We start from the raw sequence: 15,060 nt of genomic DNA on the forward strand, positions 1-15,060 counted from the left end.
CAAATCAAAAGTAAACACAGAAAAGTTTAAGTTTACATTTACGAATCAGGACCTATAATCTCAAAATAGTACTGAATGGATTTACACCAAATCCAAAAAAGGACATTTTGGGGGTCTATTAGTATGGTGGGCGGACTTTGTCTGCCCGCCATCGCCCCAGGAAATGGGACCACCCGCTATGTGTGCGGCGGTCACGCATGTGCAATTAGGATGCGCCTGCCACACTGGCGGGCGCATTCCGCATTTTTTGCATTGCGGCGGGCGGTGCTGTCAGTAGCACCCGCCGCAATACAAAAAAGGCACTTGTGCCACGTTGTGCATGCAAATGCAGGGGGGTACCATAGGTACCCCCCATGTGCCCCCCACTCCTCCAACATCCTGGGGGCCCATAACGGGCCCCCAACTGAGGAATCCGCATGCCTTTTCGTGGTGGCAACCATGGCATTGTAATATGGATGGCGGTGTCTAGCAGACACCATCACCATATTCAACCCTTTTCTGCCGGGTCGACTCGTCGACCGGGCGTAAAAGTGGCGGACGGTCTTCCCATACTAATAGAGCCCTTTGTGAGTACATTTCTGTTTCATGCCAGTCTGGTGTAAATCCTTTCAGCTGTCTGGGCTGTAGATGTACGCATAGTCTTCATTGGGAGCTAAAATGGGCAATCACTTGTTAGGTTTCGCCTGTACAGTGCTTGTGCTGTGCTTGTGAAATCTTTTGCATTTAATATAAATCTTAAAAGGGCTTACATCAGCCCTTTCTTCAAATTTTTTTTGTGTGCTTGTCACATACTTTCCTCTGTTTCTATTGGTTGTAGCATACTATTTCCAGTTGTACTTCGTGTGTGCTTGCTACTTATGAGCGAACACGCCATCTGCACTCCTGCCCTCCAGCCCTCCTTCCAGTCAATGCTGCGTTTTTACTTCGAGACATGCAGCTCATTTTTATATGCCACGACTATGTCATGAATACACTAGGCACACGCATGTTGATGACTTCTTTCCAATCATCGACGCTGCTTTCCCAGTTGTCAGTTGTTTTGGTTATGTCTCAATTTATCCGTGTTTCCAAGGGTCCCAGATTTGGCAGATATGGGAGCATGCATGCGTAGCCCCGCCTTCTCTGGGCCTGTGCAACCCCAGTGCAACCCCTTTCAGGAATGTTTTAATTCTTTCATGTCATGGCCCCAGCTTCAGCACATCTTACCAAGGCCAGTGAGAAGGACTCAGTGCAGCGGGGTTAAACTAAGGGTTCGTTTTAGAAAAAACATCTCGTTCGTCCGAGTCAAACTAAAATAGTCGTTCTGTGAGGATCAGTGTCTCTTTTACACTAAGATCCCCAAGGCAGGGGTCAAGCTGCTTCATAAACCATTGTGCAATGAATATATACAGCAGGTAGCTCACGTACTATAGAGCACAACATTTCGCATGGGCTATGGCACCCAACACATGAGGCATCATTGTTTTTAGGTCTCGCCTGAGCCAGCGCTTTAGCGCTGGTCTCGCGAGAGCTTTTGTAAACGGGGGGGATTTGAAAGTGCAAACTAGTGCTTTCAGGCCGCCAACTACAGTGCATGTGCGCCGGGCGCGCGCACCATTTGGCAGCCTGCATGATCATTTCACGGCCGCTTTGATGTTCTCAGTGAGCCGCGCGGCCACTGAGAACATCAAAGCGGCAGCGAAAGTGCACACCATTTGCCACCCCCCTCCCTTCCCGCCCCTCACCGAGGGCGCTGCAATGTGTATTTGGGAGTTTCACTTTCTTCTGCTCTTTTCGGACTTTAAAGCACTTCCCAGACAAGCCGCTGGATGTGACAGACGAGCCAAAACATGGCGCTTCTAGCAGCTCACACCCCACCCGTGAATGCTGCCTGAGGTACCCATCAGACCCATCATGCACCAAACCGTGGGAGTGCACGAGTAATCCCGCCGCGTCTGCCTCACGTTAATCCACTGAACTCGGAGACAGTTATTTGTTAACCAGTTTCAAGGTTGCTCGCGTCGGGGTCAACGCGTGCGCTCAGATGGGCTCTGCAGGGGTAGTGGTGTGTTTCAGCTGTAGCCCCTTCTCCCTGGAGCTGATCGCGAGGGGCGCCCTCTGCAGTCAGAGTGCGGCCTCACACTGCCCAGGCTGCATCTGCTAGTTAGTGCCAACGCAGTCCAAGCACACCCACTCACCGGCGCGCCAGAGCCACTCTCTCACAGGCCGGGGACAGGCACACAAAGCCCTGACAGCTCCCGGATTCATGCAGTGTCTGCGTATTAGGCGCACTCGTCAGGCAATCGATGGTGAAAACAAGGGCCACAAACACTGCAAACAGATCGTGCTGCGCATCGATCGGAGGGGCGCGGTTCTTTAACGCACTATCAATCTTCTTGGGTGCCAGGGGGCAAGACCGGCGCGGCCCGGGGGTCCTGCTCTCCCTGAGCTCATCACCACTCATGCACCAAGGGGCCCTCTCTCATGCCCGGGGCCATTAGCAAGTAATCCGGAGGCGAAATAACATTTTTTTTCAATCAGGCTTAGACATTTAATTACAGAGGGCTGGCAGCTGCATGGGCCTGGGACCCCCTGACAATTCACACTCCATTCCCAGTCGCATCACTTTATTAGCCTCATGCATTGTATCCACTTCCCCATTGTTCCTTCCACCCATCTCCATCCTGCTCTCCATGCCTTCTCCACTCGCCCTTCCATCCTTCTTCGAGTCCACCCACCCTTCTCTCCACCCCGTCTCCCTAGTCTTCTCTTTCATGCGCCTGTGCCCCATGTCTCGCCCATTTCCAAGCTCCATTATGCCATTCTCTCGCAGTGGCTCCAAACAGCTTTTGTTTGGATGCCCTCGGTGGTTGCATACTTTGCTGTTGGGGCTAAATAGGGATTATTATGCATCAAGGCAAGAGTTTCATGTTCGTACTTCATTTCTCTACACGTGGGTGCTTAATTTGAGCTGGTGGTTGCCGACGGGACCCACCAGCACTCGTTTTTGGGGACTAACACTTATTTCCTTCCACAAAGTTTGATCCAGAGCAAAAGAGAGACAAGCATTGGCATAGCCAATAGGTCTTGACTGCGGAGTATCCCCTTAATGTATAGAGAGTCCTGAACGTTGAGGTAAACACATCCTACAGGGACAGACTATGGTGCATATCAACAAGGGCTTTATCTCTGCTTTTTTGGCTTTAAAAGCCAAAAAAGCAGAGATAAAACTAGCACCCTATCAACAACAGGGTGCTAACATGCAAATTCGCATGTTAGCACCCTTTTACTCTACGCTTCCCCTTGCATCTCTAATGAGATGCAAAGGGGGCGTTCCAGAGTAAAATAATAGGAGAAATGTCACTAAGCGACATTTGTCCTATTATCAAGAATATCGCTAATCCTGTTAGAGACAAAAAAAGCAGCGCTAACCGCGGTTAACGCTGCTTTTTTACGTCTGGTATTTTTCTGACTTGGACTATGGAAGGAGGATATCATGGCTAAGTTTGCCTGTCCCTATCAACAAGCTAACGTGAGATTATCGCTGGGTTTCCAGCGATAATCTCACGTTAGCCACTTAGCGTGAGGATTTTTATCGCTATTGAGATAAGCGTTGCTAATAGCACGCTATCTCAGCGATAGAAATCCACGCTAGCCGTCGATAATTATCCTAGCGCTAAGTGTGCTTAGCGATAATTATCGCCGGTTGTTGTTGATAGGCCCCTTGGAGAGTAAAGCTAAACTGTACCTCGGTCACACAAGGACAGATCTTGACAGCAGAGCTGTCCCTTAAGCTACAGCATTCTTAAATACCAAAACAATTCAGCGGCGCAACAATACCTCACGTATTGCAGAGCGAAGCTGTGCCTTAGACCGCACCCTTTGTCTCATCCATGAGTTCCAGGGCAGAGCTGCCCCTGAACTGTGCCACTCTCACGGCCTCAAGCCTCACACAGTGAGTGACCATCAGACTCATCTGAGCTTGAAGTCTTTGACGTGATAGAGTAGCGTTTCCTCGAATTTCAGTGCTCACATAGTCCGTGTCTGTGCACTGGCGGCAGCTCTGTCCTTCAGATTACACAGATGTGATAGGTACAAGCGTAAGGGGTTCTTAGGTTACTCAGAAATGTAAAACCTACGGCTCAGCCAGAGAAAGTACCCTCTGTTACCCAGCTCTGCCATGTCTCGGGTTCAGAACTGAGGCTGAAAGTGTGTAGTGTGGTGAATGTCCGGATTGATGTCACCTGGGTCTGCACAGTAGGTCCCCTGAGAGTCTGGCTGCTCTGCGGATTATTCTCCCAATCACCACCACCTTCAGCTGTGTGCGACCGCCAGAGATATCGGTGCGCAGTGCATAACCCCCAGGCCTTGGTCAGAAGTTTCTGCACCATAGACCACAGTCCGATACCCAGGCATAGCTTTCGATGTTTACTCAATAGCCCTTGGTCTTCAGTGTGGGACCCAATATGCCTTGCATGGCACGTGAGTAAATGTATCTTGGTGCGCAGTATGCATCTTCAAAGTCTACACCCCAGAGGGCCCAGACACCCCCGAGGCCTTGGGCCCTCATTTACTAAAGGTCACATAGGGGCATATCAACAACAACCGGCGATAATTATCGCTAAGCACACTTAGCGCTAGGATAATTATCGCCGGCTAGCGTGATTTTTTATCGCTGAGATAGCGTGCTATTAGCAACGCTTATCTCAATAGCGATAAAAATCCTCACGCTAACAGGCTAACGTGAGATTATCGCTGGAAACCCAGAGATAATCTCACGTTACCTTGTTGATAGGGACAGGCAAATTTAGCCATGATATCCTCCTTCCATAGGATATCATGGCTGAGTCAGAAAAATACCAGACGTAAAAAAGCAGCGTTAACCGCGGTTAGCGCTGCTTTTTTTGTCTCTAACAGGGTTAGCGACATTCTTGATAATAGGAGAAATGTCGCTTAGCGACATTTCTTCTATTATTTTACTCTGGAACGCCTCCTTTGCATCTCATTAGAGATGCAAGGGGAAGCGTAGAGTAAAAGGGTGCTAACATGCAAATTTGCATGTTAGCACCCTGTTGTTGATAGGGCGCTAGTTTTATCTCTCCTTTTTTGGCTTTTAAAGCCAAAAAAGCAGAGATAAAGCCCTTGTTGAGATGCCCCATAGTAACTTGCATGACGCAGCCCAGTTTAGCTTTGAGCCCATGGGTCGTTAAAATGGCTAGTAAATTGATGGCGTGCATTTTGTCGTGTCTGCCGTGTTTTGTGTCATGTAAAACTTTAGTAAACTACCACTTTGGTCTGCAGTGAGTCACCTCAAAGGCCTCGTTCTGGAGTGTAATATCACAGAGCCTTAGTCTGCAGTTTGGGACCCAATATGTGTCGCTCTGCGGAGCGCAGCCTAAGAGTCCTTGGTGTGAAGCATGTGACAAAAGATGTGTTTGTTCCAAGTGTAGAAGCCAAAAGACTTGGTCCGGGGAGAGTGTCCACAGGGCCTTGTCACATCAGATGCTTTGTTTGGTAAAGTAATTCTACAGAATGATTCATGCAATCCCTGTTCAACCAAATATTAACAAGCATTTGCAATGCAATAGGTCTCGCATTTACGCGAGTTTTAGCTATTGGCATTGTAAATGACAATGCCTTTTATTTATGTTTTAAAAACGAAAACAAAAATAAAAGGCATTATTTGCAATGTCAATAGCTCAAACTCGCGTAAATGCGAGACCTATTGCATTGCAAATGCTTGTTTTTTTAGGGATCACTGCAGCAGTAACCAGAGATATGAGTAAAGAGAGTAAAAGGATCATCTAAGCCAGTGGTTCCCAAACTGGGGTCTGCTGACCCCCAGGGGTCCATGACACATTTCCAGGGGGTCCGCAGGCAGCAGTTTTAAAAGCACTGCAAAGTTCCTTGTAATCAACAGTTTTTGGTCAGCAATAAAAGTGTCAACATAACTCTGGTGATTAATGTACCTGCTGAGGAGAGATGGGGATTTGTCCAGTGGCAGCTTTGACTCATCTAAGGAAGCACAGATGGTTAATATGCCTGCTGCGAAGAATGTCTACAATGCATTTTTTAAAAAGCAGTATTTTGTTTTGTGCATACCTGAGAGGGTTCCTGCTTTTGCCATTGAGATTCTTTTGTTATTGTGCAGTTCACAAGTTCCAATCGTAATCTAGCACAGTGAGCTATGAATTGGCGTCAAGGAGCTGCGTGCAAACTGCTTGATACAAGTTATTAAGTTATGCTTTTTCCCGGTCTTTCATTATCCCAATGCTACTAAAAAGGTTTGTTTGGGTAGAAATAAATCTTTATTATTAAACTCAACGCTAACCCCTGTGTTATGTTCTGAATCCTGAGTTTGTGCTTCTCTAGACCATGCACCCTTAAAAAATGCCGACCCGTCTGGATGACGTGTGAGTCCTACACCCTGTAGTCCTCTTTGCCTTATGTCACATTTTCTATTCACTGATTATACATGTATAATTCATTGTCTCTGTATGTGTGTGATGTAAAGTGCTCTGACACCCTACAGTGGTATGAGAGGTGCTATACAATAAATTAAATACATGTGACAGTGGAGCTATGGAGAGATGAGAGGCGCTGTTGGAGGGTAGTAGGGAGGGAATCATTGAAGATTGCCAAAGACTGTTGTATCCTGGTGCATAGTCAGGCCATTATTTACTGTGCTTTAAAAGCTAATGCAATTCAATATATAATGACAAATGTGCTTTGGGGCGAGACCCTCAAAGCCCCCTTTGTAGTGTTCCGGCTCACTCACTGCACACTGTACAGGGAGTGGTGTGACAACATTTGCCAGGGCTGCATTGGGTTTCCAGTCCAGCCACTGGCAGGACCAGGAGCCTCGGGCAGAGAAATAAAACCAAACAATGAAAAGATTTTTCGATTTCTACAAATATTTTTAATATAAATACCCTCTACCACAGGAGAAACAACAGGCACACCAATGTGCGGGGGATCAAGGCCCAGTATTTTAGCAGGAATTGCCAAGGATTGTGTGCACTTCTGTCTACAACACAGAATATAAGTATTAGCGGAATACATTCCAGGCCAGAGAAATGTCATAGCAGATTGGAACTCCAGGTTCCTGATGGACATGAGCTAATGGAAACTTCACCCACACTTCTTTCAAGCTTGACATTTTCGGGCAGTGTACGATCAACCTCTTTGTGTCGAGAAAGAACACCCAGCTACAGGGATCTTACAGCAGGAGACAGGACCCTCTAGCAAAACGACAGATACATTTTTGCAGGATTGATCACTGGGGATGCATTACGCATTTTCCCAAATTGGGATGATAGTGTGAGTTGCGACGCAAATGAGGAGGCAGAAAGCCATCCTAATCCTCATAACCCCATTATGGAAGGCCCACCTTAGTTCTTGCTTCTCCTGGAAAGGGTGGTGGATCTTCCGGTTAGGCAGTTGATGTTCCTGGAAATTCTTTAGGACTCCCTGGGCGCCCTACAATTCTCTAGTATTGCAGAAATATCTGCCTTTTATTCCCTGGAAAATTTCAGGCAATGGTGGTATGTGCCGGAAATATCAAGCCATGCTATTGTCTGTATATAGCAACCCTGGGCTCCCTCTACTCACACAAAGTACAATGCAGCATGGAAGAGATGGTTGGCTTGGTGTCTGGAATGGCACCTGTATCCTGTAGTGTGGATTTTAAAGATATACTTAATTGTTTCTCAGAGAGAGCAGAAGAAAGGTTAGGTTACAGGTCACTAAATAATTTTCGTTCTGCGATTTATGGAGGCCACACTCACTTGGATGGCAAACAGGTAAGTATACATCCATTCGTGTGCAAATAGCTCAAGCACACCACAGTAACTAATCCTCCCAAACCTCGCTCTGATACATTTTGGGATGTAAATGCAGTATTGAAATTGTTGGAGCAATGGCTGGATAATGCACAGTTGTCCAGGATACAATTGTCACCTATCTTTACCAAGCTGCTATGATTGGTGTCATGCAGAGGAGTGTCTGATGTAAAAGTATTAGATTTAGCAGGTAAAGTATGTTCTCACGAAGATGTAACTTTTGAAATTTCAAAAAAAAAAAAAAAGATTTCTATGGCCATTGAATATCTTGCTTTTCCACAAAAAGATAGATTGTGTGTGGTGAGATGTCTGCGGGTCTATGCAGTGCGCATGCGTCAGTTCAGAGCGGATACCAGTGGACAGCTTTGATTGCGCTTCAGAAACCCCATAAGCCGGTGTCAGCGGTGACTCCAGCTCTAATGGGGGACGGCTGAAGCTGGAATTGATGTCAGTGGATGTGGGGCACATCCAGGTAAAGGTGATATGGCATCCAGAGCTTTTGGCTTAGGTTCTAGATTAGAAGATATATTGAAAGCAGCAGACGCATACATTGGGGCAGCACCAGAACTAAAGCCTCCCAGAGCAGGTGTAACGAGGAGAAATATTTACATTTCTCCCCGTTTTTCCTATTTCCATGTGCGCCGCATTCTGCAGCACGCATAGAACATGGAAAACGCCTTCTTTTATTTATTTATTTATAAAGTTTTATATAGCGAGGACGTGACCCACAAGGGTATCAGAGCGCTTTACAATATACAGTATATGACATAAACGGATGGGGTAGTATACAAACATTTGAAATGTGTCATTACGTACACAAGAGATATATTTCTCCCCGTTTTTCCTTTTTCCATGTGCGCCGCATTCTGCAGCGCGCATAGAACGGGGCAAACGCCTTCTTTTATTTATTTATTTATAAAGTTGTATATAGCGAGGACGTGACCCACAAGGGTATCAGAGCGCTTTACAATATACAGTATATGACATAAACGGATGGGGTAGTATACAAACATTTGAAATGTGTCATTACGTGCAAAAGAGATATATTTCTCCCGTTTTTCCTATTTCAATCAATCAATCAATCATGGAATTTATATCGCGCACTACTCACCCGGAAGGGTCTCAAGGCGCTTGGGGGAGGGGGTCTGCTACTGCTCGAACAGCCAGGTCTTGAGCTGTTTCCTGAAGGCGAGGTGGTCCTGGGTCAGCCGCAGGTGGACGGGCAGGGAGTTCCATGTCTTAGCCGCCAGGTAGGAGAAGGATCTTCCTCCGGCGGTGGCTCTCTGGATGCGAGGGACGACGGCGAGGGCGAGGTTCGCGGATCGTAGCTGTCGGGTGGGCGTGTAGAAGGTCAGGCGGTCGTTGAGGTACCTTGGGCCCAGGTCGTGGAGGGATTTGTGTGCGTGGGTGAGGAGTCTGAACGTGATCCTCTTGTTGACAGGGAGCCAGTGCAGGTCTCTCAGGTGGCTCGAGATGTGGCTGCGTCGGGGGGCGTCCAGGATGAGACGGGCGGAGGCGTTCTGGATACGCTAAAGACTTTTCTGAAGCTTGGCTGTTGTACCGGCGTAGAGGGTGTTTCCGTAGTCTAGTCTGCTGGTGACGAGGGCCTGGGTGACAGTCTTCCTGGTCTCGGTCGGGATCCATCTGAAGATCTTGCGGAGCATGCGGAGGTTGTGGAAGCAAGATGAGGAGACGGCGTTGACTTGTCTGGTCATCGATAGGGAGGAGTCCAGGATGACGCCCAAGTTGCGTGCGTGGTCCGTTGGCTTGGGTGCGGTGCCCAGGGCCGGGGGCCACCAGGAGTCGTCCCATGCGGAGGGCGACGGTCCCAGGATGAGGACTTCTGTCTTGTCCGTGTTCAACTTCAGGCGGCTGGTGTTCATCCATTCGGCGACATCTTTCATCCCTTCGTGTAGGTCGGCTTTGGCGGTGTCGGGGTCTCTGGTGAGGGAGAGAATCAGCTGGGTGTCATCGGCGTAGGAAATGATGTTGAGGTTGTGTTGGCGTGCGATGGCAGCGAGGGGTTTCATGTAGATGTTGAAGAGAGAGGGGCTGAGCGATGATCCTTGCGGGACGCCGCAGATGACTTCGGTGGCCTCAGAGCGGAACGGAGGGAGGCGTACTCTCTGTGTTCTGTCGGAGAGGTATGAGATGATCCATTCCAGAGCAATCCCCTGGATGCCGGTGTCGTTGAGGCGTTGGACTAGGGTGCGGTGGCAGACAGTGTCAAATGCTGCGGAGAGGTCAAGGAGGATGAGTGCCGCTGTTTCACCTTTGTCGAGCAGGGCTCGGATGTCGTCGGTGGCTGCGATGAGGGCGGTCTCGGTGCTGTGGTTGGCTCTGAATCCGGATTGCGATGGGTCGAGGGATCCGTTCGTCTCGAGGAAGGCGGCCAGCTGCTTGTTGATGACCTTCTCGATGACTTTGGCAGGGAATGGAAGGAGCGAGATGGGGCGGAAGTTCTTGAGGTCGGTCGGGTCCGCTGTTAGTTTCTTCAGCAGAGCGCTGAGCTCGGCGTGCTTCCAGCTCTCCGGGAAGGTGGCTGTGTTGAAGGAGGTGTTGATGATGTCTCGGAGGTGGGGTGCGATGGTAGAGGCGGCCTTGTTGAAGACATGGTGGGGGCATGGGTCGGTCGGAGATCCGGAGTGGATGGTGTTCATTATGCGTGTCGTGTCTTCGGGGGTCACTTTGGTCCATGTCTGGAGGATAGCGGCGGGGTGCGTAGGGTCGGTCGATGGGTGCGGGGGTGGAGTGCCGAAACTGTTGTGGATGTCGGCGATCTTGCGGTGGAAGTACGAGGCGAGGGAGTCGCAGAGGTCCTGTGAGGGAGTGATGTCGTTGTTGCCGGTGCTGGGGTTGGAGAACTCCTTGACGATGTTGAAGAGCTCCTTGCTGTCATAGACACAACATAGAACACAGCTGCACTACTGAAAATCGAATGCTTTTAATATGGCTTAGCAGGCATGTAGAGGCACTTGGAGAAAAGCTTTCCAGAACAGAAGAGTTGTGTTTATCCAGAGATGTAAATCCTTGCATCTAAACTCGGAGGTACGGGTTCCCCCTGAAAAAGCCCAGAGGTCTTCTATGATTATAATAAACTAGCTATTAGCATGGGGAGGGTGGTAAGGCGCTGTAATCTTGTTTCCACTGTCATTATAATATGGTTTCCCCGTTTGTGCTATATGGAATTATAACAATGCTGATTATATTGCCCTTTTTATATTGCAACCAATCCAGGATTTACTGAGGGTTAACATCAGTGCATGGTATTATGATAGCCTGTGACTTCCGAGCCTTCTTGTTCTCTCTGGAGAGCACCGACCCCCGATTTACTGAGGGTTAACATCAGTGCATGGTATTATGATAGCCGGTGTTTTATGAGCCTTCTTCTTCTCCCTGGAGAGCACGATCCACGATTTACTGAGGGTTAACATCAGTGCATGGTATTATGATAGCCTGTGACTTCCAAGACTTCTTGTTCTCTCTGGAGAACACAAATCCCCGATTTACTGAGGGTTAACGTCAGTGCATGGTATTAAGATAGCCTGTGGCTCCCGAGCCTTCTTGTTCTCTCTGGAGAGCACCGACCCCCGATTTACTGAGGGTTAACATCAGTGCATGGTATTATGATAGCCTGTGACTCCCGAGCCTTCTTGTTATGTCTGGAGAACACCAATCCCCGATTTACTGAGGGTTAACGTCAGTGCATGGTATTATGATAGGCTGTGACTTCCGAGCCTTCTTGTTCTCTCTGGAGAGCACCAATCCCCGATTTACTGAGGGTTAACATCAGTGCATGGTAAGATGATAGCCGGTGACTTCCAAGACTTCTTGTTCTCTCAGGAGAGCACCAAACCCTGATTTACTGAGGGTTAACGTCAGTGCATGGTATTATGATAGCCTGTAACTCCCGAGCCTTCTTGTTCTCTGTGGAGAGCACCGACCCCCGATTTACTGAGGGTTAACATCAGTGCATGGTATTATGATAGCCTGTGACTCCCGAGCCTTCTTGTTCTCTCTGGAGAGCACCGACCCCCGATTTACTGAGGGTTAACGTCAGTGCATGGTATTATGATAGCCTGTAACTCCCGAGCCTTCTTGTTCTCTCTGGAGAGCACCGACTCCCGATTTACTAAGGGTTCACATCAGTGCATGGTATTATGATAGCCTGTGACTCCCGAGCCTTCTTGTTCTCTCTGGAGAGCACCGACCCCCGATTTACTGAGGGTTAATATCAGTGCTGGAAACACAAGCAGTCTGCATCTTTTACAAGGGCTGAGTTATCTTTCTTAAGATCTCTTCTTGGGCTTCCCTCCAGCACACCGTCGATCCCTCTTAGGCTCGATCTTGGGTTAGTCCCAATAGAGGAGACTATTAGAGCAAGGCCTATTTTGTTCAGGAAAAGGCTGTGGTCTGTGCCTGAACTGTCTTTGTACAAACTAGAATTTGTAGAGATCTGGCCTGCACTTAAATTTAAAAAAATCCCTTGGCTTCTGCATATTAATGCAGTCTGTTTTCAACTAGGACTCCCGGAAATGTGGGTAAACCCGGAGGCAAGCTGTTCCGGGATTCCAAGGAAGGATATTCTCTCTTTGGTGTCCTCGAAAAATTCTTCTCTACATTCGAGCTCTTTAGCGATAGGTAGATTGACCCTAGAATTCCTCTTGGTTAAACAGGATTCCAAACTAGAGGATTTCATGGATCAAATAGAACCCCCACTTGCCCGTAAATTGTACATTCAATTAAGGTATGGCACCCTACCGATCAGGTCCTTTTCATCCAAGTGGCAGGCACGAAATCTGGAAAGTTGTCCTGCTTGTAATTACAAAATTGAGTCTGTCGAACATGTGTTGTTTTTTTGTCCTGCCTATTACTTAATTAGGAAAAGTTGGCTGATTCCCATTTGTAGGAATCTGGGTTTTCGCCATTTTAAACAGGCCAGCAGGACCTTAACTTATGATTCTGACCCACTCATTGTTTTTGCTGTATCTCGCTACCTTTACGGCATGTGGCGTTGGAGACAAAAGTTTTTAACTTGATCACCCTCATCTTGATGACTTAAAAGTTTAATGCTGTTTTTTAAAGATTTTAGCTTTAAAATGCTATTTATTGTTTTATTGTTCTATTTGTATTAATGTAATTGATGATATGTCTATTTGTACTTTTTATGGTCTGTTGACCGAAATAAAGTTATCAAGTGAAGGTATTTACTATCCAGTACAAAAGTTGTTTTGCGCTTGAAAGGTGCCCCTTTTCTATAGCAAAAAACACATTGCTCTACTTTGCTTTGTGTCAGGGGGTGTCACTGAAGCACAAATACCCATAGGTTTTTATGCAGAGCCCACTCTACTGAAATAGCTGCATTAGGAATTTTATCAACTCACTCCTTCTGAATCAGGTGTAAACAAATGGAAATGTGCTAATTTCTCCAAAAATCAATTCATTGCATGTGTTGCATCCTTCTGAATATGACTTAGTATAAGAATTTGTAGTATTGAAGTACGATGCTTCTAGTACAAATCCGATGCCAGGCTGCTCACACATACCCTTGCACTGTGTTTTGAGGCTATGCACCATGCCAAGCAGACACCTTGTGCACCATGATGAAAGCAGCAGCACACCAGTCTTAGGGAATATGGGGGCATATTTACAACGGGGCGATAAAAAATGATCGCCGTTTTAGCGGCAGTTTTCGGCTGAAAAGCGGCGATAATTTTATCGCTATATTGGCAAGGTCACGCTAACGCGTGAAACCTTGCTTTAGCGTGGGGATTTCTAACGCCCAGCTTTGCATCTCTAATGAGATGCAAAGTGGGCGTTCCTGACCTGACATGATAGGAGAAATGTCGCTTGGTTCTGTACTCTTTCCCACAATACAGCACAGCACATTTTGGGCCTTTTTATGTGGCTGCGTAAAAAATTCAGAACACTGCGCCTTATTTACAAAGTGATGCATCTAAGCAGATGTGTCACTTTGTAAACCCCTGTTCTACATTATATCTGCAACAAGTATAATGTATGCAAGGGGGCATTCCGGCACAGAAAAGGCTTGTAGAAGTGTGGCAGTGAAATCTATGAGATTTCACTGTGACACCTCTAGAATGCCACTGCGTCAAATCCTTACGCCTGCCTCTCAGTAGGTGTATGGGGTGACGCAGGCCTTTTCACATAGGACTTGCACAAGGACCCCAGCAATGCGCCACTTTTACGCCTACAGATACATCAGGAATACTGACGTATCTGCAAATCCTTGCGACATGAAGCACCCTGCAGTAAATAAGGATCATCCACGGTGTCGCAAGGTGGGCACACTGAAAAGTGTTGCATCGCTGTTTTCGCGCAGCGATGCAACACTTTTCGTAAATGAGGGCCTTGGTTTCTGTGCTGAATGACAAATTAATAATTGTTGGCCTAAGCAAAAACCTGGGGGCACTACTCTCTGTTGCTCTATCCTTTGCAAACTGTGACCACTATCAGAAATTCAGAGATTGCACTTGGTGAAGTATTTGCTATGCACTGGCATGTTCCTCTGTGATTGTCATCAGGAAGTTTGTGGTTTTCATTTCCATGCACACTGATGGAATATCTTTGTGTCACTGTGGTTTTCATCGCATGTGAACATTATATTCTCCCAACTAGGACTAATTGTATTGTATTGTAAATTCATTTATATAGCGCTTACTACCTCTGACGAGGCGTCAAAGCGCTTTTTCGGCGAATAGCACGCTACTCTGGGACCCATAGAGGATTATTATTGAAATAGTACAGTGAAACATGCAAGTACATTTTAAGTGGTGGATAGGTTAGTCAGTTATTCGGATTTGGAATGATAGCAGAAGGATAGAGGAGGAAAACATTTTTGTATTTATATAGCGCTTGTTACCCCTGATGGGGTGTTGAAGCACGCTATTCAGGAAGCCCATAAAGGATTAGTGGTGAGTTAGTATGGTGAAATATGAAAGTAATTTGAGTGGTGGATATTAGTCAGTTATTTGGAGTGAGAAGGATAGCGGAGGGATAAAAGGGAAGAAAGGTTTGCATTCATATAGCACTTATTACCCCTGATGGGTGTTGAAGCACTTTTCTGGCGAGTAGCACGCCACTCCGGAACCCATAAAGGATTAGTGTTGAAAATTAGTATAGTAAAATATGAAGTAATTTGAGTGGTGGATATGTTATTCACTTATTTGGGTACAGAAGGGTAGGTGACGGGATAGAAGAGGGAAAGAGGTTTGTATTT

The sequence above is a fragment of the Triturus cristatus genome, chromosome 5_1 (assembly GCF_964204655.1).
Source record: "Triturus cristatus chromosome 5_1, aTriCri1.1, whole genome shotgun sequence".
NCBI classification, from domain to species: Eukaryota; Metazoa; Chordata; class Amphibia; order Caudata; family Salamandridae; genus Triturus; species Triturus cristatus.